This window comes from Pan paniscus, chromosome 10, assembly GCF_029289425.2.
Source record: "Pan paniscus chromosome 10, NHGRI_mPanPan1-v2.0_pri, whole genome shotgun sequence".
NCBI classification, from domain to species: Eukaryota; Metazoa; Chordata; class Mammalia; order Primates; family Hominidae; genus Pan; species Pan paniscus.
In genome coordinates, this window is record NC_073259.2 from 42948770 (window position 1) to 42974280 (window position 25511).

General features: G+C 46.9%; 1 protein-coding gene across 4 annotated transcripts in view; it reads left to right on the forward strand.

Annotated features, from left to right (window-relative positions):
- The first annotated feature begins 19456 nt into the window (after nt 1-19456).
- Nucleotides 19457-25511, forward strand: part of POU6F1 (POU class 6 homeobox 1) — a 30845-nt gene continuing 24790 nt past the window's right edge. For 3 of the 4 annotated variants that reach the window (XM_034935842.3, XM_034935839.3, XM_034935841.3), the window contains exon 1: nt 19882-20230. The gene's annotated coding sequence lies outside the window, so the exon portion shown is untranslated. Of the gene's footprint in view, nt 20231-25511 lie in introns of all 4 variants that reach the window. The other variant, XM_024931213.5, reaches the window with a different exon arrangement.

Genomic DNA, 25511 nt, shown 5'->3' on the forward strand with positions numbered 1-25511 from the left:
GCAGTGGCGCGATCTCACCACAGCCTCCACCTCCCGGGTTCAGGCAATTCTCCTGCCTCAGCTTCCTGAGTAGCTGGGCCTACAGGCGTGCGCCACCATTCCTGGCTAATTTTTGTATTTTTAGTAGAGACGGGGTTTCACTATGTTGGCCAGGCTGGTTTTCTTTCTTTCTAAAAAAAGTTTTAATTTTTTCTTTTCTTTTTTTTTTTTTTTTTTTGAGATGGAGTCTTGCTCTGTCGCCCAGGCTGGAGTGCAGTGGCATGATCTCGGTTCACTGCAACCTCCGCCTCCTGGGTTCAAGCAATTCTCCTGCCTCAGCCTCCCGAATAGCTGGGATTACAGGTGCCCGCCACCACGACCGGCAAATTTTGTATTTTTTAGTAGAGACAGGGTTTCACCATGTTGGCCAGGCTGGTCTCGAACTCCTGACCTCAGGTGATCCACCTGCCTCGGCCTCCCAAGGTGCTGGGATTACAGGCATAAGCCACTGCGCCGAGCCTTATTTTTATTTATTTATTTATTTATTTATTTTTGAGACAGAGGCTTGGTCTGTCGCCAGGCTGGAGTGCAGTGGCGCGATCTCAGCTCACTGCAACCTCCGCCTCCAGGGTTCTAAGCGATTCTCCTGCCTCAGCCTCCCAACTAGCTGGGATTACAGGCACGTGCTATTCATTTTTTAATACAGAGATGGGGTCTCGCTGTGTTGGCCAGGCTGGTCTTGAATTTCCAGCCTCAAGCGATCTTTCCACCTCCATTGTCCAATGATTAAAGGGTTAACTCTTAGGACCCAGGAACTCTCCTGGGCCTACCTCCTGCTCATGTAAACTGCCCTCAGATTGGTCAGGCCTACTTTACAGGTTGTTGGGTATTTTGCTTGTCACAGTGGGACCTGGGCATTGGGAAAACCAGGGCAGAGCCAAATGAGATTACTAACAAAAATGAAAGAGTTGCAGGCCAGTGCTTTCTCTGGCAGGTGGAATTAAGAAGTAAATGGTGGCTGGGTGCAACAGCTGACACCTGTAATCCCAACACTTTGGGCAGCCTAGGCAGGAGGATCGCTTGAGCCAGGAGTTCAGAACCAGCCTAGGCAGCATAGTGAGACTTCATCTCTACAAAAAAAAGTAGTAGTAATTAGCTACTTTCTTGGACAGGATCAAACTTTGGCATTTTCTTCATTCTCGTAGATTCCCCAATGAGATGAAGATGTTTATTTGGTCATTTATCAAACATTCTTTCTTACATTAACAAATATTTTTTGAGCACTTATTATGTGCCAGGCCCTGTGACAGGCACTAGGGAAATAATAATGAAGAGACAGGCATAGTCCATACTCTCATGGAATTTATGGTCTACCTAATGGGAGAGACAGAAAAGTGAACACATAATATGATTAGTGCTGACATAAAGACAGCATGGAGTGTGAGGAGAACACATAGGTGAGGCACCTACTCTATTCTGATGTAGTCAGGGAAGGTTTCCTGATGCAAGTGATGTCTGAGATGAAATCTGAAGGGTGAGAGCAGGTTAAGCAAGTGAAGAGGGTTCCTGGAAGAGGGAACTGCTTATGCAAAGGCCTAGAGGTGAGAAGGCTTATAGAGGGGGAGGGCATGAAAGAGTTCAGTGTAGCCAGAGCATAATGGTAAGGGGACTGATAAGAGATGACCCTGAAGATCCGGGCACGGTGGCTCATGCCTGTAATCCCAGCACTTTGGGAGCCCAAGGCGGGCAAATGACTTGAGGTCAGGAGTTCGAGACCAGCCTGGCCAACATGGGGAAACCTCGTCTCTACTAAAAACACAAAAATTAGCCGGGCGTGGTGGTGCGTGCCTGTAATCCCAGCTACTTGGGAGGCTGAGGCAGGAGAATCGCATGAACCTGGGAGGCGGAGGTTGCAGTGAGCCGCGATCGTGCCATTGCACTCCAGCCTGGGTGACAGAGCAAGATTCTGTCTCAAAAAAAAAAAAAAAAAAAAATGACGCTGAAGAACTGTGAGCCAGACCTTGCAGGGACGCCTTAGAGCCCATGTAAGATCCCACATGAAGATACTGGATTCTATGTTAAGGGCACTAGTTAGCCACTGAAGAATGTTAAGCAGGAAAGTGATATGATCTTGTTTTTGTTTGAGTGATTGATTGATTGATTGGGACAGGGTCTTGCTCTGTCACCCAAGCTGGAGTGCAGTGGTGCAATCACAGCTCACGGCAACATTGAACTCCTGGTCTCAGTTCATCCTCTCACCTCGGCCTCCCGAGTAGCTGGGACAGTGGGTGCTTGCCACCATGCCTGGCTAATTTTAAATTTTTTATAGAGACAGAGTCTCGCTTTGTTGCCCAGAGTAGTCTAGAACTCCTGGCCTCAAGCAATCCTCCTGCCTCGGCCTCCCAAACTTGGGATTACAGGCGTGATCCACTGCTCCTGGCTTGTGTTTTTATTTTAGAAAAATGCTTCTGGGCCAGGCACAGTGGCTCATGCCTGCATTCCCAACAATTTGGGAGTCCAAGGCAGGAGGATTCTTTGAGCCCAAGAGTTCAAGACCAGCCTGTGCAACGTGGTGAAACCCCATCTCAGCAAGAAATTTCTAAAAAAGTATCCAGGCATAGAGGCACGCACCTGTGATCCCAGCTACTCGAGGGGTTGAGATAGGAGGACTGCTTGAGCCCGGGAGGTCGAGGCTGCAGTGAGTCGTGGTCACACCACTGTACTCTGCCAGCCTCGGTGATAGAGGCTATCTCAAAAAAATAAAGAAAAGAAAAGGAAAAATCCCTCTGGTTGCTAAAGAATATAGAATAGGTTAAAGAAAGGGCAAGAGTGGACGTATGTCTGAGATACCATTTAGAATCAAATTTAGTCATTTAGGTGTGATGATGGCAGACTGGCCTAGGGAAGAGGCAGTACAGTAGAGAGAAATGGGGGGATTCCAGAAATATCCAGGAAGCAGAAACAACTGGACTAGTTCCAGGACTAATGTCAGGACAAAAATTCTACAAAGTCAAAACTCCATATAGTCAAATGACAAATTGGAAAAATATATTTGTAATTTACATCACAAAGAGCTAATCTTCCTGCATGTAAAGAACTCTTAGACATCAGTAAGAATATGATCAACCATTAGAAAAAAATGGCAAATGACATTTACAGACAGAGTTCACAGAAAAGGAAAAACAAATGACTCCCTAACACATGAAATGATGTTCAGCCTGGGTCGTAATCAGAAGGCAGATTAAACCCCACCGATATCATTATCAGATTGGCGAAAATCCAAACATTTGCTAACATTATTTGCAGGGCTGTGGATAAGCAGGCATTCTAATTTATTGGTGATGGGGGTGAAAATTGGTACAAATCCTATAAGGTTAATTTGGCAATATCCATCAAACTTGCAAACATACCATTCCCACTAATGGGAGTGATTCTACAGATATATTTGCACTCACGAGAAACGTATGTATAAGGCTATTCATTGCAGCTTTTCTGTAACAGCAAAAGATTAGAAATAACCCATATTTCTATCAATAGGAAACAGAAAAAATAAATCTTGATACATCCATACAATAAAATACTATGTGGCTGCAACAGAGAATGAGAAAGTACTCCAAGGTGTTCTTTAAATAAAAAAGGGAAAGATTCAAAACCATATACTTAGTGTGATACATTTTATTTATTTTATTTTTTATTTTATTTTGAGACAGAGTTGCACTCTTGTCACCCAGGCTGGAATGCAGTGGCGTGATCTCGGTTCACTGCAACCTCTGCCTCCCAGGTTCAAGTAATTCTTGTGCCTGAGCCTCCCAAGTAGCTGGGATTACAGGTGTGCACCACCATGCCTGGCTAGTTTTTGTATTTCCAGTACAGGCGGGGTTTTGCCATGTTGGCCAGGCTGGTCTCGAACTCCTGGCCTCGAGAGATCCACCCGCCTCGCCCTCCCAAAGTGCTGGGATTACAGGCGTGAGCCACCGCACCTGGCCAATATGATACTTTTTATGTCAAAGAGCAGGGAAACCAAGAATATTCATTAGAATTTGAGTAAAGAAATTCTGGAAGGATACACAAAATACCTATAAAAGTGGTTACATAAGGGGGAGAGGGAGTGGAGGATGTGAGACAAAGGTGTAAGTGACTTTTTACTATATACTTTTTAGATGTTTAAAAATATTTGAACCTATAATCCGAGCACTTTGAGAGGCCAAGGCAGGAGGATCACTTGAGGCCAGGAGTTCGAGACCAGCCCGGGCAACATAATGACACCCCATCTCCACACACACAAAAGTACATCAATTAGCCTGGTGTGGTGGCACATACCTATAATCCCAACTACTTGGAAGGCTGAGGTGGGAGGATCACTTGAGTCCAAGAGTTCGAGGCTGCAGTGAAGATAATGGCACCACTGGGCTCCCGCCTGAATGACATAGCAAGATCCTGTCTCAAAACAAAAAATTGAGGCTGGGCGCAGTGGCTCACGCCTGTAATCCCAGCACTTTGGGAGGCCAAGGCAGGCGGATCACCTGAGGTCAGGAGTTCGAGACCAGCCTAGCCAAAATGGCGAAACCTCGTCTCTACTAAAAATACAAAAATTAGCCAGGTGTGGTGGCACGTGCCTGTAATCCCAGCTACTTGGGAGCCTGAGGCAGGAGAATCGCTTGAATCTGGAAGACGGAGGTTGCAATGAGCCGAGATCAAGCCACTGCACTACAGCCTGGATGATGCTCCAAAACAAACAAACAAAAACATTGAACCATGTGAATGCTTATCTAGTCAAAAAATTAAAACAATGTTGGCTTCCCTATTACAATGGCTAATATTAAGACTGGACAGGGTGCAGTGGCTCACACCTGTAATCCCAGCACTTTGGGAGGATCACTTGAGCTCAGGAGTTCAAGACTAGCCTGGGCAACATGGTGAGACCCCATCTCTGTTTAAATTTTAAAAAATAAAAATAAATACAAGAAGACTGACCACATCAAGTGTTGGAGAGGATGTGGAGGAACTGGAATTCTCACACACTCTGGTTAAAATCTTAAATGGTGCAACCTCTGTCAGGGCAAACTGCTGGTCATAATAAGAAAGAATAAAATGGTGCAACCACTTTGGAAAACAGTTTGGCAGGGTCTTTAGAAGTTAAACATCCATATACCATATGATCTAGCCATTCCACTCCTAGGTATTTGCCCAAGAGAAAAGAAAACACATGGGTACACAAGGACTTATACATGGATATTTATAACAGCTTTATTTGTCATATCCAAAAATCAGAAGCAATGAAAGTGTCTACCAACAGGTAAATGGATAAACAAATTTAATGCCATACAGTAGAAAGGAATAAAGTATGGATCCACAAAACAACATGGATAATCTATGCTCAGTAAAGGAAGCAGATTTTTAAAATAAGAATACATACTATAGAATTTTTTTTTTTTTTTAGATATAGGGTCTTGTTATATTGCCCAGGCTGGAATGCATAGGCATGGTCATAGTTCATTGCAGCCTTGAACTGGGCTGAAGGAATCCTCCCACCTCAGCCTCTCAAGTAGCTGGAACTACAGGCATGTGTCACTGTGCCCGTTGGATTCCATTTATATACAATTCTAGGAATACAAACTATAGTGATAAAAAGCAGATCAATGGTTGCTGTGAAGGGAAGCAGAAGGGGAAGGAAGGAGGTTGTAAATGGAATGTAGGAAAGTTCTGGGACTGATGAATATATACTCATTGCCTTGACTGTGGTGATGGTTTCATGGGTGTGCCTTTTTTTTTTTTTTTTTGAGATAGAGTCTCGCTTTGTTGCCCAGGCTGGAGTACAGTGGCGCAATCTCAGCTCAATGCAACCTCCACCTCCCGGATTCAAGCGATTCTTCTGCCTGCCTCAGCCTCCTGAGTAGCTGGGATTACAGGTGCCCGAAACCATGCCTGGCTAATTTTTGTATTTTTAGTAGAGGTGGGGCTTCACCATGTTGACCAGGCTGCTCTGGAACTCCTGACCTCAGGTGATCTGCCTGCCTCAGCCTCCCAAAGTGCTGGGATTACAGATGTGAGCCACCGCGCCCAGCTGGGTGTATATTTTATTTTATTTTATTTTGTTCATTTATTTATTTGAGATGGAGTCTCGCTCTGTCGCCCAGGCTAGAGTGCAGTGGTGCGATCTCGGCTTACTGCAACCTCCACCTCCTGGGTTCGTGCCATTCTCCCGCCTCCGCCTCCCGAGTAGCTGGAACTACAGGCGCCCGCCACCACGCCCGGCTAATTTTTTGTATTTTTTATTAGAGACGGGGTTTCACGGTGTTAGCCAGGATGGTCTCAATCTCCTGATCTCATGATCTGCCCACCTCGGTCTCCCAGAGTGCTGGGATTACTGGCGTGAGCCACTGCGCCCGGCCGGCCGGGTGTATATTTTAAACATGAGCAATTTATGTCAACTAACAATACCTCAATAAGGCTGTTTTTTTAAAATAATAATGTTGGGATGAGGAAAACCCAAGCATGATGGCTAATGAATTTTTTTGTTTGTTTTTTGAGAGGGAGTCTTGCTTTGTCACCCATGCTGGAGTGCAGTGACATGATCTCTGCCCGCTGCAACCTCCACCTCCCAGGTTCAAGTGATTCTCCTGCCTTAGCCTCCCAAGTAGCTGGGACTACAGGTCCCACCACGACACTGGTTAATTTTTGTAATTTTAGTAGAGACAGGGTTTCACCATGTTGGTCAGGCTGGTCTCAACTCCTGACCTCAAGTGATCAGCCCACCTTGGTCTCCCACATTTTTGGGATTACAGGCGTGAGCCACTGTGCCCGAGCTTTTTTTATTTTTTTGTTTTCATTTTTTTTTTTTTTTTTGAGACAGGGTCTCACTCTGTCACCCAGGCTAGAATGCAGTGACACGATCATGGTTCATTGCAGCCTTGCTCTCAGAAGCTCAGGCCATCCTCCTGCCTTAGCCTCCTGAGTAGCTGGGATTACAGGCGCGTGCCACTATGCCCAGCTAATTTTTGTATTTTTTGTAGAGATGGGGTGTCGCCGTGTTGCTTAGGCTGGCCTCAAACTCCTGGGCTAAGGGATTAGCCTGCCTCAGCCTCCCAAAGTGCTGCGATTACAGGTGTGAGCCACTGTGCCCAGTCGACAGCTAATGAATCTTAATGTGCCTTGGGCAAGATGGATGCTAAAAGGAAAATTACAGCAGCACTTGGTAAGTGCCACATTGGAGATGGGTAAGCTGTGATGTGAGGACTCACAGAATGATAGTGACTCTTCCTGCTGGGCCCCCTAGTCCAGGGGTGTCCAATCTTTTGGCTTCCCTGAGCCACACTCTAAGAATTGTCTTGGGCCACACATAAAATACACTAACACTAATGATAGTTGATGAGCTAAAAACAAAACAAAAAAAAATCACCAAAAAATCTCATAATGTTTTAAGTTTACGAGTTTGTGTTGGGCCGCATTCAAAGCCATCCTGGGCCACATGTGGTCTGCAAGCCGAGGGTTGGACAAGCTTATCCTAGTCCCAGTTAATTAGGTTGACTATAGTTGTTTATGTACCTTTATTCAACACCTACTATGTGTTGTGCTCTTCACTTATGTAACCAGAAGAACAAAACAACCTATTTCCCAACCCAAAGAAGGAGTTGGAGCTTTGTGAAAGAATCCAATCTCTCTTAGAAGCAACTTTTTTTTTTTTTTTTGAGTCACCCAGGCTGGAGTGCAGTGGTGCGATCTTGGCTCACTGCAACCTCCACCTCCTGGGTTCAAGCGATTCTCCTGCCTCAGCTTCCCGAGTAGCTGGGATTACAGGTGCGTCCCACCACGCCCAGCTAATTTTTGTATTTTTAGCAGAGATGGGGTTCACCATGTTGGCCAGACTGGTCTTTAACTCCTGGCCTCAAGTGATCCGCCCACCTTGGCCTCCCAAAGTGCTGGGATTACAGATGTGAGCCACTGTACCCGGCCTCTTTGAAGCAACTTTTTCAAAGCTTTATCTAGTCTTTGTGTAACTAAGGGAACAGCTATTATAAGATATATGGCTTAGGCCCAGGCACAGTGGCTCACGCCTGTAATCCCAGCACTTTGGGAGGCTGAGGCGGGCAGATCACTTGAGGTCAGGAGTCTGAGACCAGCCTGGCCAACATGGTGAAACCCCGCCTCTACCAAAAATACAAAAAGTAGCCGGGTGTGGTGCCATGCACCTGTAATCCCAGCTATTTGGGAGGCTGAGGCATGAGAATCACTTGAACCTGGGAGGCGGAGGTTGCAGTGAGCAGAGATCATGCCATGCCAGTGCACTCCAGACTGTGCAACAGAGTGAGAATACATCTCAAAAAAAAAAAAAAAAAAAGTACCCTCATTTCTTATTCCTGGCAAGCCTTGTAGGAGAGTCACGAACACTGCTCTGCATAATAAATGTAAAACAGTTAGCCAAGCATGGTGGCACAGGCCTGTAATCCCAGCTACTAGGGTGGCTGAGGTAAGGATTGCATGAACTCAGGAGTGCAAGGCTGCAGTGAGCTATAATCGCATGACTGCACTCCAGCCTGGGTGACAAGTGAGACCCTGACTCTAAAAAAATTAAAAATTAAAAAAAGTAAAAAAAAAAAAAAAGGCCAAGCACAGTGGCTCTGTAATGTCAACATTTTAGGAGGCTGGGGCAGGAGGATTGCTTAAGGCCAGTAGTTGGAGACCAAAGGTTATCCAGGGTACTCAGAAGAGCAGAGCTTCATCTGTGTCTTACTCAGACTGGAGGGGATACCAGCCTCCCCGAGACAGTCCTACTTGGAGGGACTATATGCCAAAGCTCATTCACACAAGGCTGCTGTGCCACCTTCTCCCTGTTGCACCGGGCCCCACGCACATACACACATACACAGTCACTGACTCACTCTCACCCCTCTAGCCTTAAATCCAGAATCTAGACTGAATATGGACTGAATGGGTCAGATTTGGGGAAATGTGTTTCTGGGGACAGCTGAGGGACCAGAGAGAGGCAGGGCCTGGGGCTTCCCAGGAAGGAATGGAGGGTTGAAGATGTTCCTAGCGAGGGAAGCAGACCTGAGGACAGGGAGCCAGGGTAGACCTGACACTCCCTAATAAAGGTTAAACTTCTTGGCGGCTTTTCACTTAGATTATAGGGAAAGTTAAAACCAAAGTTTAGCTGGGCATGGTGGTGGGCACCTGTCGTCCCAGCTACTTGAGAGGCTGAGGCAAGAGGGTCGCTTGAGCCTAAGAGGTCAAGGCTGCAGTGAGCCGCAGTCATGCCACTGCACTCCAGCCCAGGTGACAGAGCAAGACCCTGTCTCAAAACAAAACACGGTGAAACCCCGTTTCTACTAAAAACAGAAAAATTAGCCGGGTGTGGTGGTGCATGCCTGTAATCCCAGCTACTCGGGAGCCTGAGGCACGAGAACTGCTTGAACCTGGGAGTTGGAGGTTGCAGTGAGCCGAGATTGCGCCACTGCACTCCAGCCTGGGCGACAGAGTGAGACTGTCTCAAAAAACAAAAACAAAAACCCACAAAGTTTTAATACTTTCCACTATTGTAATTCTCTTTAGTTGTCCCCCCAACACTTTAGTAAAGAACAACCTTGTGCAGTCATGATGCAAAGAATTCACACCTGTGTCCCACTGTGAATCTAGGGGCCTTTCATGTAGAGGAACCACACCAGGAGTTCTAGGCTGTGACCTGCAGGCAAGTGAGTGGCCCAAGGCAGAATGGAAGTCAGTGTCAAGCAGAAGACTCGAGGGAAAGGCATGAGACAAACCTTGCCTCCCATCCCACTTCTTCAAATATACTCAAGAAAAGTAACTCTTAAAATGGAGGAAAATGCTGACACCTGGATTTTATACACATTATCTCACTTAACACAAAAACCTCGAGTAGGCATTAGCCCCATTTTACAAATAAGGAAATGATGGCTTAAAAAGGCTAATTTGCCCAACATTATATACCAGTAAGTGACCATGCCCAGATCTCAACCTGTATCTGTGGGTCTGACCTGATCACAACATCTCCCACTTTTTCCTATGGAAATGGAGGTGGCTGTAGACATTGGCAGTCACGGCAGTCCATATGCTGCCTGTCGATAGCTGGGACGTTTGTTATTCTCTATTCTATGGAACTTTGTATTGTTTAGTGCTTTCAAGCGTATATTGCTTTTGTATTCCGCAGAAATAATAAAGATATTAAAAAAGGAAAATAAATCAGTGGTTCATAGAGAACACAATGAAATACCTGTTATCTTGGGAATGGTGGGTTTTACCATCCAGAGGACTTAGTAAGACAGAATATTAAGAATACAGGATGTGGGCTGGGTACGGTGGCTCACGCCTGTAATTCTAGCACTTTGGGAGGCTGAGGTGGGCAGATCATCCACCTGAGGTCAGGAGTTCGAGACCAGCCTTGGCAACATGGTGAAATCCCGTCTCTACTAAAAATACAAAATTAGCCAAGTATGGTGGCTCATGCCTGTAATCCCAGCTACTTGGGAGGCTGAGGCAGGAGAATCCCAGCTACTCAAGAGGCTGAAGCAGGAGAATCACTTGAGCCCAGGAGGTGGAAGTTGCAGTGAGCCGAGATTGTACCATTGCATTCCAGCCTGGGTGATGAGCAAAACTCTGTCTCAAAAAAAAAAAAAAAAGAATACGGGATGTGGACCAGGCATGGTGACTCACACCTGTAATCCCAACACTTTGGGAGGCTGAGGCAGGGAGGATTGCTTGAGGCCAGGAGTTTGAGACGAGCCTACATTGTGACCAGACAATATAGCAAGACTCTGTCTCTACGAAAATAAATAAACAAAACATGGGATGTGGAAGGAAGTTTAGGTTCCAGTCCTAGTTCTGTTTCTCATAAGCTTATCGGCATTGGACAAGTCACTTAACTTGTGAGTTTCAGTTTGCTCATCTTTCTCAGTTTTCTGAGGCTGTTTTCTCATCTTGAAAATTATTCCACAGGCGCAGTGGAATCCCAACACTTTGGGAGGCCAAGGCAGGTGGATAGCTTGAGCCCAGGAGTTTGAGACCAGCCTGGGCAACTTAGGGAGACCCTGTCTCTACAAAAAAATTAAAATTAGCCAGGCGTGGTGGTGTGTGCCTGAAGTTCCAGCTACTCAGGAGGCTGAGGCAGGGGGATCGCTTGAACTTGGAAGGCAGAGGATGCAGTGAGCCATGATTGTGCCACTGCATTCCAGCCTGGGTGACAGAGTAAGAAGACCCTGTCAAAAAAAAAAAAGAAAGAAAGAAAGAAAAAGGAAAATTATTCCTCACAGACTTGGTGTGAGGGTCAAATAAGAAGATAAGAATAAATACTTCTTAAGCCATAGGATGCAACCTGTATCTTAGTTAATATAAGCAATAACTGGCTGGGTACGGTGGCTCACGCCTATAATCCCAGCACTTGGGGAGGCCAAAGTGGGCGGATCACCTGAGGTCAGCAATTTGAGACCAGCCTGGCCAACATGGCAAAACCCCATCTCAACTAAAAATACAAAAATTAACCGGGCGTGGTGGCAGATGCCTGATGCCTATAATTCCAGCTGCGCCGGAGGCTGAGGCAGGAGAATCACTTAAACCTGGGAGGTGGAGGTTGCAGTGACCTGAGGTTGCGCCACTGCACTCCAGCCTGGATGACAAGCGAAACTCTGTCTCAAAAAAAAAAAAAAAAAAAATATATATATATATATATATGTATATATATATATATATATATATATATATATATATGCTATAACTCTACCGGATTTGCAGAAGCCGATCTTTTATTGCAAGAAAGGGGTCCCCTTGGGCACAGACTCTGTGGAAGCTGGGGTCAGAGGGCATTATTTGAATTAAATGAATAGTGGTTGATTCTGCCCATTTATTTCCTACTTCATGCATGCTTTCCCTCTATCTACATACTCACTTGTCAGGAATAACATTTTTTTCCTGTAATATCATTTTTTGATGGAAACTTCCAGACTTGCTCAGATGAGAGAGGGAAGGGGGGGAGTACAAAAGCCCACATTTCTTCAGCATTTCAATCAACAACCTCATTTTCTTCTAACAGTTGAAGTGAACTTCTTATGAATAATGGATGATAGCCTGATGAATATGCACACGGCCTATTATGCCTGTGAGGTTTAGTAAATAATTTATGAGCTAAAATGTTCCTCATGTTGTTACTGTGGAAAAATTATGGAAAAAAAACCCATATTTACCCTTTCAGGTGGTAGGGTGATCTGTCAGAGACAGTGACAGCAGCCCAGCAATACAGTTTTACATCACTGCTAAAATTAAAGTAAGTAGAATAAAATAAATGCATTTCAGGGCAAGAGGTGGAGGTCTATAAAAAATGGAGCATGCACAGGCATACTCCTTGTCACATATAAGTTGTCAAAAACTCTGGCTTCTCACCTTAAGATATCCTTGCATTGTTAACAGCATCAGGGATCTTCTCCTCCGTGGCCCGATCTCTTCACATGCCTTCAATATGACCAGCCACGACTGACATCTGCTTTGTTGTTTTATGAAAACTCGCCCTTAGAAATGCATTGCTCCCTTTTCTCTCTCACAGCTGAGAGATTTTTTTCTGCTGACCAACCTGAGTTCCCTGCTGAATGCCCTAGCTTTATTGCCTTAGCAACAGGAGTGGGTGCCTTTTATCTGTTGGTTAGAGAGAGGGAGGCACAAAATTGACTACAGAAATAAGGAAGGTGTTTGGGACAATATGCATGGATTCTGGTAACACCTGGTTGTCCTATGACAAGTTTCTGAAGACCTGGAACTGGCTTAGTTATCATGCCAGGGAAGAGGGGACCCCAGGGATTCTCTGTTAATATTTCAGAACCTTTCTAGGTACAGTGCCCAGGAAGACTCTTACTGTGAACAGAGCATCCCTTATATGCTGGGTGCTTGGAGGAGATCAGGTGAAAGAGAAAATATATGGCCCTGTCATTCATCCAGTGGGTAAATAATACATATTCTCAAGAAACAGAGTGAGGACTAGGTGTGGTAGCTCACACCTGTAACCCCAGAACTTTGGGAGGCTGAAGCGGGAGGATCACTTGAGTTCTGGCATTCAAGTCCAGCCTGGGCAACATAGGGAGACCCTATCTCTACCAAAAAATTAAAAAATTAACAGGGCATGGTGGCATGTGTCTGTGGTATCACCTACTCGAGGTTGAGGTGGGAGGATCACTTGAGCCCAGGAGGTTGAGGCTGCAGTAAGCCATGATCACACCCCTGCACTCCAGCCTGGGCAACAATGCAAGACCCTGTCTGGAAAAGAAAGAAAGAGAGAGAGAGAAAGGAAAGAAAGAAAAGGCAAGGGAAAGAACGGGAGGGAGGGAATGGCCTATAAATTACAAAGTGAAGTTATTGGAACAATAATGTAATTTAAAAAGTAATATTGGCTGGGCACGGTGGCTCAAGCCTGTAATCCCAGCACTTTGGGAGGCCAAGGTGGGCGGGTCACTTGAGGTCAGGAGTTCGAGACCAGCCTGGCCAACATGGTGAAACACCATCTCTACTAAAAATACAAAAGTTAGCCAGGTGTGGTGACACGTGCCTGTAATCGTAGCTATTCGGGAGGCAGAGGCATGAGAATCCCTTCAATCCGGGAGGTGGAGGTTGCAGTGAGCTGAGATCGCACCACTGCACTCCAGCGTGGGCGACAAAGTGAGACTCCATCTCAAAAAAGAAAAAAAAGTAATATTGGCTGGGCACAGTGCCTCAAGCCTGTAATCCCAGCACTTAGGCAGGCTGAGGCTGGCAGATCAGTTGAGCCCAGGAGTTCAAGACCAGCCTGGGCAAAATATAGCGAAACCTCATCTCTACGAAAAATACAAAAATTAGCCAGGCATGGTGGCACATACCTGTAGTCCCAGCTACTTGGGAGGCTGAGGCAGGAGGATCACTTGAGCCCAGAAGGTTGAGGCTGCAGTGAAACAAGATCACACTACTACATCCAGACTGGGTGAAGAAGTGAGACCCTATCTCAAACAAAATAAAATAATAATAATTAGAACGATGTGGTATGTATTACACAGGAAGCCTTCTTGGAGGAGGTAAATCTTGAGTTTGCAAAGCTAGAAGGGTCCCAATTAGAAGGATTAGAGGTATATATGGCCAAGCCTACCTGATTTGGTGTCTGCCTCCCTTTCCAACCTCATTTTGTACAATTCTCCCCCACCTCTTGCTGTGTCCTAGCCTACAAGAGACCAAATGTTTGTGTCCCCCTCAAAATTCATATATTGAAATTCTGGCCCCCGATAGAGCTTTCATGAATGGGATCAGAGCCCTTATAAAAGGAACCCCAGAGAGCTTCCTAGCCTGCTTCTGCCATGTGAAGATGGCTGTCTATGAACTAGGAAGCAGGCCCTCAGAAGAAATCAAATCAGCCAGCATCTTGATATTGAACTTTCCAGCTTCTAGAACTGTGAGAAATAAATTTATGTTGTTTATAAGCCATCCAGTATATAATTTTTTTTTTTGAGACGGAGTCTCACTCTGTCACACAGGCTGGAGTGTAATGGCACGGTCTCAGCTCACTGCAACTCCAGGTTCAAGCGATTCTCTTGCCTCAGCCTCCCGAGTAGCTAGGACTACAGGCACGTGCCACACCAGGCTAATTTTTGTATTTTTAGTAAAGACGGGGCTGGGCGCGGTGGCTCATGCCTGTAATCCCAGCACTTTGGGAGGCCAAGGTGGGAGGATCACGAGGTCAGGAGATCAAGACCATCCTGGCTAACACAGTGAAACCCCATCTCTACTAAAAAAAAAAAAAGAAAAAAGAAAAATACAAAAAAATTAGCCAGGCGTGGTGGCGGGCGCCTATAGTCCCAGCTGCCCGGGAGGCTGAGGCAGGAGAATGGCGTGAATCTGGAAGGCAGAGCTTGCAGTGAGCCGAGATCACGCCACTGCACTCCAGCCTGGGTGACAGAGCGAGACTCCGTCTCAACAAACAAACAAAAAAGTAAAGATGGGGTTTCACTATGTTGGCCATGCTGGTCTGAAACTCCTGACCTCGTGATCCACCTGACTCGGCCTCCCAAAGTGCTGGGATTACACCCGTGAGCCACCGTGTCTGGCCAAATAAAACTCTTCAACAGGATTCTCAGCCCAGCACGTTTTCTTTTTCTCCTTCACTCACATTTCCCCAACCTTCCAAGCCTTCATTTATTCAATAAATAATTATTATCTACTGTGTGCCAGAAACTGGGCTTGGTGCTAAATGTCCAGTCAAAAACAAAATGGACTGTTGCCTTGGAATTTATTGTCTACTTGGTAAACATATTAAATAGAAAATAAACATATAAATATATCAGCACACATGGTGATTAAGAAAACGGGAAGGTGATACGAGACAAAATAACACTGAAGTGCAGGGAAAATGTCTCTGAGGAAGGAAGCCATATATAAGGCAAGGCCTGAAAGATGGGCTAAGGAGGAGGCAGAAGGAACAGCATAGGCAGACACAATGAAGGCAGGAAAGAGCTCGAAGTTTAAGAAACCGAAAGTGGATCAGTATCGCTGGGTCTTAGTCCGTTTGGGCTGTTATAACAAAATACTATAGGTTGGGTGCAGTGGCTCACGCCTGTAATCCCAGCACTTTGGGAGGCCGAAGCAGGTGGATCACCTGAGGTCAGGAGTTCAAAACCAGCCTGGCCAACATGGTGAAGACTCATCTCTACTAAAAATACAAAAATTAGCCAGGCATCGTGGTGCATGCCTGTAATCCTAGCTACTCGAGAGGCTGAGACAGGAGAATAGCTTGAACCCAGAAGTGGAGGTTGCAGTGAGCCAAGGTCTCATCACTGCACTCCAGCCTGGGTGACAGAGCAAGACTCTGTCTCAAAAAAAGTAAAATTTTAAAATAAAAATAATAAAATATTAGGCCAGGCGTGGCGGCTCACACCTGTAATCCTAGCAATTTGGGAGGTGGAGGCAGGCGGATCACCTGATGTCAGAAGTTTGACATCAGCCTGGCCAACATCATGAAACCCTGTCTCTACTAAAAATACAAAAATTAGCTGGGCACGGTGGCACATGCCTGTAATCCCAGCTACTTGGGAGGCTCAGGCAGGAGAATCGCTTGAACCCAGGAGGCAGAGGTTGCAGTGAGTGGAGATCGCGCCACTGCACTCCATCCTGGGCTAAAGAGTGAGACTCTGTCTCAACAACAACAACAACAACAACAAAAGCCAGGTGCGGTCTTTGGCACTCCCAGCCAAAAAAAGAAAAAAAAATTTTTTTAAGTAATATACTTTGTTTTGTTTTTTGTTTTTGAGACGGAGTCTCACTCTGTCACTGAGGCTGGAGTGCAGTGGCACCATGTCAGCTCACTGTAACCTCTGTCTCCTGGGTTCAAGCAATTCTCCTGCCTCAGCCTCCCGAGTAGCTGGGATTACAGGCGCCCACCACCACGCCCGGCTAGTTTTTATATTTTTAGTAGAGACGGGGTTTCACCATGTTGGCCAGGCTGGTCTCGAACTCCTGACCTCAGGCGATCCACCCGCCTCAGCCTCCCGAAGTGCTGGGATTATAGGCGTGAGCCACAGCGCCCAGCCAAAAAGCAATAAACTTTCATTGCAAGAAGACTACCAATACCACATACTGGTGAGGATGTAAAACAATTAGAACTCTCTCATGCATTGCTGATAAAGATATAAATTGGTTCAAACACTATAGAAAACTATTTAGCAGTATGGATAAAAGCTAAATATATACCCCAAACCTTGCTATTCTACTCCTCAGTATTTACCTGGAAGAAATAAGTGCATATGTTCACCAAAATACTTGTACAAGAATGCTCATAGCAGTTTTATTCCTAAGAGGCCCAAACAACAAGCAAATGCCCATCAATAATGGAATGGATAAATTGTAGTATAATTATGCAATGGAATACTACACAGCAATAAAAAAATACTTCTACATTCAACAACATGGATGAATCTCAAAAACATATATTGAGGCCGGGTGTGGTGGCCGACGCCTGTAATCCCAGCACTTTGGGAGGCCGAGGAGGGCGGATGACTTGAGGTCAGGAGTTTGAGACCAGCCTGGCCAACATGGTGAAACCCTGTGTCTACCAAAAGTATAAAAAATTAGCTGGGAGTGTGGTGGCTCATGCCTGTAATCCCAGCACTTTAGGAGGCTGAGGTGGGCGGATCATGAGGTCAGGAGTTCAAGACCAGCCTGACCAACATGGTGAAACCCCATCTCTACTAAAAATACAAAAATTAGCCGGGCATGGTGGCGTGTGCTTGTAATCCCAGCTACTCAGGAGGCTGAGGCAGGAGAATCACTCGAACCTGGGAGGTGGAGGTTGCAGTGAGCCGAGATCACACCATTGCACTCCAGCCTGGGTGACAGAGCGAGACTCCATCTCGAAAAAAAAAAGAAAAAAAAATTAGCTGGGCGTGATGGCACGCACCTGCAGTCCCAGCTACTTGGGAGGCTGAGGCAGGAGAACCACTTGAACCCGAGAGGCGGAGGTTGCAGTGAGCTGAGATCACACCACTGCACTCCAGCCTGGGCGACAGAGCAAGACTCCGTCTCAAAAAAAAAAAATTTTTGTTGAGTGACAGAAGCCAAACACAAAAGATTGCATATTGTCTGATTCCATTTATGAGAAGTTCAAGAATCAGCTCAAGTAATCAATCTATGGTGACAGAAATCAGAATAATGGTTACTTTGGGAATTTATGGCCTGTGAAGGTACATAAGGGAATCCTCAGGTCTTGGAAAGGCTCTATATCTTGTTTTGGGTGGGGATTCCATGGATATATATATGTGTGTGAGTATATACATGTATATATAGACATGTATATATGTATACACTTGTGTATCTATACATGTGTATCTATGTACACACATACACGTATCTATGTACACACACATACACATATCTGTACACACACATACACGTGTATATATGTACACACACACGTGTATATGCACACACACGTGTATATGCACACACACACGTATATATGTGTACACACATACGTGTGTATGTGTACACACACACGTGTATATGTGTACACACACATATATACATGTGTATATGTATATACGTGTAAAAATTTATCAAGGTATACACATACTGTGTACATGTTATGCCCCAATAAACACAGAAACAAAAAGTAATATATGCTCATCAAATATTAAGCAATGCATTAGTGTATACAACATAAAGAAAACCGTGATTAACATTTTTATGTATGTCTCCCTGAACTCCTCTGATCACATCCATATTTCTTTCTTCAAACTGTCGCTGATATCCATGCTATCCGAAGCCTTTGATCTATGTGTAGCACCAAACCAAGTGACATAAATGAAAAGTTTCAACCTTCATGTGACAAAGTTCAGCAGCAATACTGAGCCCCTTCTTCACATAAAGAGTAGTGGGAAATACAAACATGAGTAAGTCACAACCAGTGCTCTCAAAGAATTCACAGTCCAGGGAGAGAAACTACAGGGACTACCGGCCAAACAAAAACCCCAAGAACTGTAATACCAAGCCACGCAGTAGAGTTTCACATGGCCATTAAAACGAGTTCAAACTATTGTACAAGGAATGACACCTTACAGTTGTATAGAGCTTGCAGCTTTCAGTTTTTTCACATACAGGCTCACAAACTTAACCCTATGAAGTAGTCATTATAAATGTCATTATAAATATTATCCTTGTTTTATAAGTAATGAAAAATTACTTGCCTGGACGGCTAGTGGAAGAGTTGGGACTAAAACCTAAGTATTCTGACTCCTAATACATTGGTTACTCATAAATCCGCCGCCAGCAGTACCTGCTCACTTCCAGATGGAAACAGCAAGCTGATAACAGCCTAGTCCACTGGCCAGGTTAACGAGGAGGCCGGGCCATTCAATGCCCTTCCACCATGAGGCCTTACGGAGCAGTCCCGGGGAGGACTGAGGCCTCCAACTGCATTCTCACACTGCCTCTAACCCATCTACCTCTAGCTATCCTCAGACCACCAAATATCGGGAGAGGGTGGGAGGGGGAACAGCCTAGGATGACAGCAGGTGGCCTCAGTATTGGGATCCACATTCACTGGATTTACAGAGCCTCCTTCCTTCCCAGTTCTTCTCTCCATTCCCACGCTTCCACTTTGGTCTTCCAACTTTTTCCTCTTTCAGTTGTCCACCACTTCTCCAATCTGCTTTCCCTCAGCCGCCCACATCCACCCCTTTTCTGGTCCCCTCTCTACCTTAAGAAGCTGCTAGAGGTTTTTCACCATTCCACTGAACTTTGTCTTTCTGTTCACATTTCCTTGTCTACTTGGACAAGAAGGCCGGAAATGTGCTTTTAGACAACACAGCCCACGGCCGCCACCGGGTGAGAGACCTGGGACCCTTCGCTGCTTTGGCGCTGGGGCACAGCTGTTCAGAGGTTCTCCACGTTGGCTGAGCGATGTCTGAGTTCCCCCGCCTTTCTAGGGAGGGAGGGATAGACATAAACTTGACTTTCAACACTGAGGACAGTTGACTACCTAGAGGAAAGGCGGTGGCCGGGAGTCACCGCCCCAACCCTCAGCTGAAGGCCATGTGGCATGGAGGGTCCGGACTCCAGCTCCTACTCTGGCACCTTCCGAAATGAAACCACCTCCGCGGCACCTCGGAGGGGCTGAGTAACCAGATCCACTGACCGTCCATCCCTGTCCCGGGAGAGAGCCTCCGGGACCTCCCGCTCGGCCAGGGCCAGAGGGTCCCCTCCCCACCCCCACCCCTCGCTCCTGGCTCCCGTGCTCCCCTCCCTTCCCTGACCGCCCTCCCAGCCCGCCGCCCCCGGCGGCTGGCGCGGGCGGTGCAGCATGCGGCAAAGCTCTTTGCATAAATTATGCTCATGACGCAGCAGCTAAAAAAATCCAAGTAGCAGAAGGAGGGAAAAAAGGGGGGGAGGGAAAAGGGGGGGGTCGTGGAAGGGGGGAACGAAGAAAAATATATACCTGACCGCCCCCCCACCCGGCTTCCCCTTCCCGCTTCCCGGCCGTCCCCCCTCCGCCCGGCTTAGCCTGCGGAGCCCCCTTCGGCTCTGCCCAGCCTAGGCTGGGGGCCTGGGGGCGGCGGCGGGTCCCGACCAGCTCCCGGGCCGGGCCGAGCCGAGCCCAGCCAAGCCGCACTGGCTTCTTTGTCTGCGGGCGGCGGCCGCCGTGGCCCCGGCCCCGGCCCCGGCCCCCTGGCCCGGGCTGTGAGATGAATCTCTAATCGGTGGCCGCCAGACACCCGCGGCGAAGGCGGCTCGGGCTCGGGCTCCGGTAAGTAGCGGGGTCCGGGGCGGGGAGGGGTTTGCACGGAGGGGGAGGGGGCCGGGCAGGGGAGGTTTCGGGTTTGGTTAATATGCAATGCCCGTAATTAGCATAATTTATATATTTATGATAAAGAGAAAAAAAGCCGCGGGGCCGGGGCGGCGGGATGCGGGGCCGGGGCGGCGGGGATCTGCGGGAGCGGGACAGCGCGCGGTTGCCCATCTGGGGCTAGACACCCGGGGGCCGCGCCCTCGCCCGCCCGCGGGCCGCTCTGGACCTGGAGCGGAGGGGTCGGCCGCCAGGTGGACCCGGTGGGGAACCCCGACCTGGCCCCTCCCCGTTTCTGCCCCTGGAGCCCTTGTGGGGTGCGGACCGCAGGGGACGCTCTGTACACAGAACCAGTGGCGACCAGAAGCGGATCCTTGCCTCTCTGGAGAACACGGACGCCTGGGTTCCCGGCGGTTAGGGCCAGCTGGGGCGGCCAGGGCGACCTGTCACGGTTCTCCCGAATGAACAAACTCCGGGACGACCGGTGGGACCCGGGGGTAGGGACCCAGGCGTTGCTGGAAGGGTGGGTCAGTGATGGGAGGGCCACCTTCTAGCAGAGCATGAGCACTTCATAAATATTTAATATCGATATTATTATTAATAAATAGTCATAATAATGGGCCCGATGCAGGCTCCCTGGGCAGGCTCACCTGGCAAGGCCAAGGGAGCTCCCAGCATACCCTCTAACCTCCACTTTCGCGGCAGAATACCCCACTCAGCCCGACTGGAAGCCTAAAACCTTCACAGAATAGCCTCTGCGGCTGGGCAGGGGGAAATCAGAAGAGTTCAGGAAGCATTCCTGGGCCAAAGAAAAGAGGCTCTTTGCAGAGATTTTTAACCTCATCTGCCCTTCCCAAATTCCTTGTTCCAAAAGTAGAGGGCTGGTCTTCAATTGTTCATATACATGTATCCCATGCCCCTTATTTAGCAATCTAAGGCAGCCACCATTGACTGGCAGAGGCCTTCTGAGGAATAATTCCATATATTCCATTTTCATTCAAGTCCTGGTCCTCAAAGTGATGCTTCTGTGACCTGGTACTCCGCTTATCTGCTGTAGAACTTCATTTCTTCATTAGTTCAACAAAAATACCCACTCAGTGCCATGCTCTGAACAATTCAGACAAAACTTCTATTATGGAGTTTTTATTCTGGGGGTGGACAAGCAGATGCTAAACATTAAAACTAACAAGGTAATACCATAGAGTGATTGTGTGTCAGTGTGTGTGTATGTAGCCGTTTCTTCTGTTTTGTTCCTGGAAGTACTACCTGGCAGTTAAGAAAAGTGACTCAGAAAAAATTTGCTCCTGTAAGGTTTCTCTGCATTTTGAAGGAACTTGGGATAAGCTCATATTCTTGTCCCCAAGATTTACTCACCATAAAATTATCAGAGTAATCTTTTACATTTTCTTTTTTTTGAGACAGAGTCTAGCTGATTTTTTTGTATCTTAGTAGAGATGGGGTTTCACCGTGTTGCCCAGGCTGGTTTCGAACTCCTTAGCTCAGGCGATCCAACCGTCTTGGCCTCCCAAAGTGCTGGGATTACAGGCGTGAGCCACCGTGCCTGGCCATCTTTTACATTTTTAAAATGCTTTATAATTTAAAACATTTTTATATGCATGCTTTACTTCAGTTCAAAATAATAGCAATGATAATAACAAACATATATGTAGTGTTTGCTTCATGCTAGGCCCTGTTTTAAGTGCCTTCCATAAATGTTATCAATTTAATCCTCACAATAACCCATGAGGTGGTTACTATAATTTGGTTCCATTTTGGATAAGGAAACGGAGGCTTATAGGGATTACCTCTAGTAGAAGCAGTACTCAAGCTGGGTCTTCTGCCTTTAAACCTGCCTTTGACCCCTCATGTCAAAATGAGGGTTCATGAGGCAGAAGAGAGAGTGGGATGCAGGAGAAACTGGCCACGGGAGGAAGGCTTGGAATGAGATTAGACGGGCGCTTTAGGAAGGGGCCAGTGTGGTCTGGGTTCTCCAGAACCCAATACTACACCTTTGAAATCTCTTTTTTTTTTTTTTTTTTTTTTTGAGACAGGGTTTCACTCTGTCGCTCAGTCTGGAGTGCAGTGGCGCGATCTTGGTCTCACTGCAACCTCCACCTCCCGGGTTCAAGCAATTCTCCCACCTCGGCCTCCCAACTAGCTGGAACTATAGGCGCACACCACCACGCCTGGCTAATTTTTGTATTTTCAGTAGAGACGGGGTTTCACCATGTTGGCCAAGCTGGTCTTGAACTTCTGACCTCAAGTAATCCACCCGCCTCGGCCTCCCAAAGTGCTAGGATTACAGACGTGAACCACCACACCCGGCCTGTACCACGTCTTTGAAATCATTTTTAAGTAGCCCCAGTACTGGAAATGGAGGCAAAACATTTGAAGTAGGGTGTGTGTTTTGAGGGAAAAGGTAGGAAATAATAAGAGGCTAAGTGATGTGGCTATGACGTGACCTCGTATCTTCAATTGTTTTCAGCCCATATTCATGAACCTAGTTATATACCAGATATTATCTTAGGCACCAGGGATATGATGATAAGCAGACATGATCCCTGCCTTCCTGGAGCTTACAGTCTACTAGGAACATACCTACTTTTCATTTTTCACATTTCTTTTTTTTTTCTTTTTTGAGACAGGTTCTCACTCTGCTGTCACCCAGGATGGGGTGCAGTGGCACAATCTCGGCTCACTGCAGCTTCACCTTCTTGGGCTCAAGCGATTCTCTGGCCTCAGCCTCCCAAGTAGCTGGGACTACAGGCCTGCGCCACCACACCCAGCTAATTTTTTATTTGTTTGTTTGGGTTTGTTATGTTTTGGTAGAGATAGGGTTGCACCATGTTGGCCAGGCTGCCCTCCAACTCCTGACCTCAAGTGATCCACCCGCCTCAGCCTCCCAAAGTGCTGGGATTACAGGTGTGAGCCACTACGCTTGACTCTACTCTCCTATTTATTTGGTCACCTCATCATTCTTTTTCCTTTCTCTGGCCTGTGTGTGCCTAGCTGTTAGCCTACCAACAGCTTGGCAAGACTGTTATCTCTGCTCATGGTTCAGGGTGTGGGGACAGGCGTCGGTGTGGAGCAGAATTGAGATCCTCTGTTTTCCAGTGTGTCCTGAGCCTTGGGGACCAGAGCAGTCCCCATCAGCCTTACCCCCATTTCCTGAGAGGAGGCTCTGTGTGGTGTCAGGAGGATGGGGTCCGGGGCAGGTCAACAGAGCCTTGAAGTTTGAATCTGCCACTGACTCTCCTGTGCCCTTGGTCAAGTCACCTGACCTCTCTCTACCTCTATGTACATATAGATAAAAATGAAGATGATTGTGGTAAGAGTCATGCTAAGCATTTCATTTACATGATCTCATATCATCATCATAACAATCCCATAGGGCTTGCCTATTTAATCACCATTTTATTTATTTATTTATTTATTTATTTATTGACATAGAGTCTCACTGTGTCTCCCAGACAGGAGTGCAATGGCATGATCTCGGCTCACTGCAACCTCCGCCTCCCGGTTCAAGCGATTCTCCTGCCTTAGCTACCCAAGTAACTGAGATTACAGGCACCCGCCACCACACCCAGCTAAGTTTTGTATTTTTAGTAGAGATGGGGTTTCCCCATGTTGGCCAGGCTGGTCTTGAACTCCTGACCTCAGGTGATCCTCCTGCCTTGGCCTCCCAAAGTGCTGGAATTACAGGTGTGAGCCACTGCGCCTAGCCTAGTCACCATTTTAAGGATAAGGAAATTAGGCCGGATGTGGTGGCTCACGCCTGTAATCCCAGAACTTTGGGAGGCCAAGGTGGGCAGATCACAAAGTCAGGAGTTCGAGACCAGCCTGGCCAATATGGGGAAACCCCGTCTCTACTAAAAATACAAAAATTAGCTGAGCAAGGTGGTGGGCGCCTGTAGTCCCAGCTACTCGGGAGGTTGAGGCAGGAGAATCGTTTGAACCTGGGAGGCAGAGGTTGCAGTTAGCCGAGATCATGCCACTGCACTCCAGCCTGGGCAACAAGAGCAAGTCCTCGTCTCAAAAAAATAAAATAAAATAAAATAAACCATAGAAATGGGCCAGGTATGGTGGCTCATGCCAGTAATACCAGCACTTTGGGAGGCTGAGGTGGGAAGATAATTTGAGCCCAGGAGTTGGAAACCAGCTTAGGCAACATGGAAAGACCCTGTCTCTGAAAAAAAATAATAATAAAACCAGAAATAGATCTGAGTTTAAAAGTCTGAATCCCATACAAGTCCATTTTCCTACATAGGACAAGATTCTTTTACATAAAATTTCATGTCTGAAATACAGGCCTCCCTGGGAACAAGCACCACATAAAACTGCATTAGAGGCCGGGTGCGGTGGCTCACGCCTGTAATCCCAGCACTTTGGGAGGCCAAGGCGGGTGAATCATCTGAGGTCAGGAGTTCCTGACTAACCTGGGCAACATGGTGAAACCCCGTCTCTACTAAAAATACAAAAATCAGCCTGGTGCGGTGATGCGCACCTGTAGTCCCAGCTACTCAGGAGGCCGAGGCAGAAGAATTGCTTGAACCTGGGAGGCGGAGGTTGTAGTAAGCCGAGATCCCGCCGCTGCACTCCAACCTGGGTGACAGAGCGAGACTCCGCCTTGAAAAAAAAAAAAAAAAACAACTGCATTAGGTCATTAGGTGTTAGGTGTCCCTCTTGTAGATTCTTTACTGCTTTCTGTTCACCCACCATGAAATTTAAGCATACTGTATTGTAGTTACCTTCTTATTTCCTTGACTCCCATATTTGACTATAGCTTTTTTCTTTTTTTTTTTTTTTTTTGAGACGGAGTTTCACTCTTGTTGCCCAGGCTGGAGTGCAATGGTGCGATCTTGGCTCACCTCTGCCTCCCTGTTGTTCAAGCGATTCTCCTGCCTCAGCCTCCCGAGTAGCTGGGATTACAGGCATGTGCCACCACCCCAGGCTAATTTTGTATTTTTAGTAGAGACGGGGTTTCTCCATGTTGATCAGACTGGTCTCGAACTCCCGACCTCAGGTGATCTACTCGCCTCAGCCTCCCAAAGTGCTGGGATTACAGGCATGAGCCACCACGCCTGGCCTGGACTATAGATTTCTTGACAAAGGTGGGAAATGTGTTTTTCCCCATTGAATTCCCAGTGCCTAGCACATAGTAGCCACTGAAACATGTGTTGAAAAAACAAAGGTTTGGCTGGGTGCAGTGGCTCATGCCTGTAATCCCAGCACTTTGGGAAGC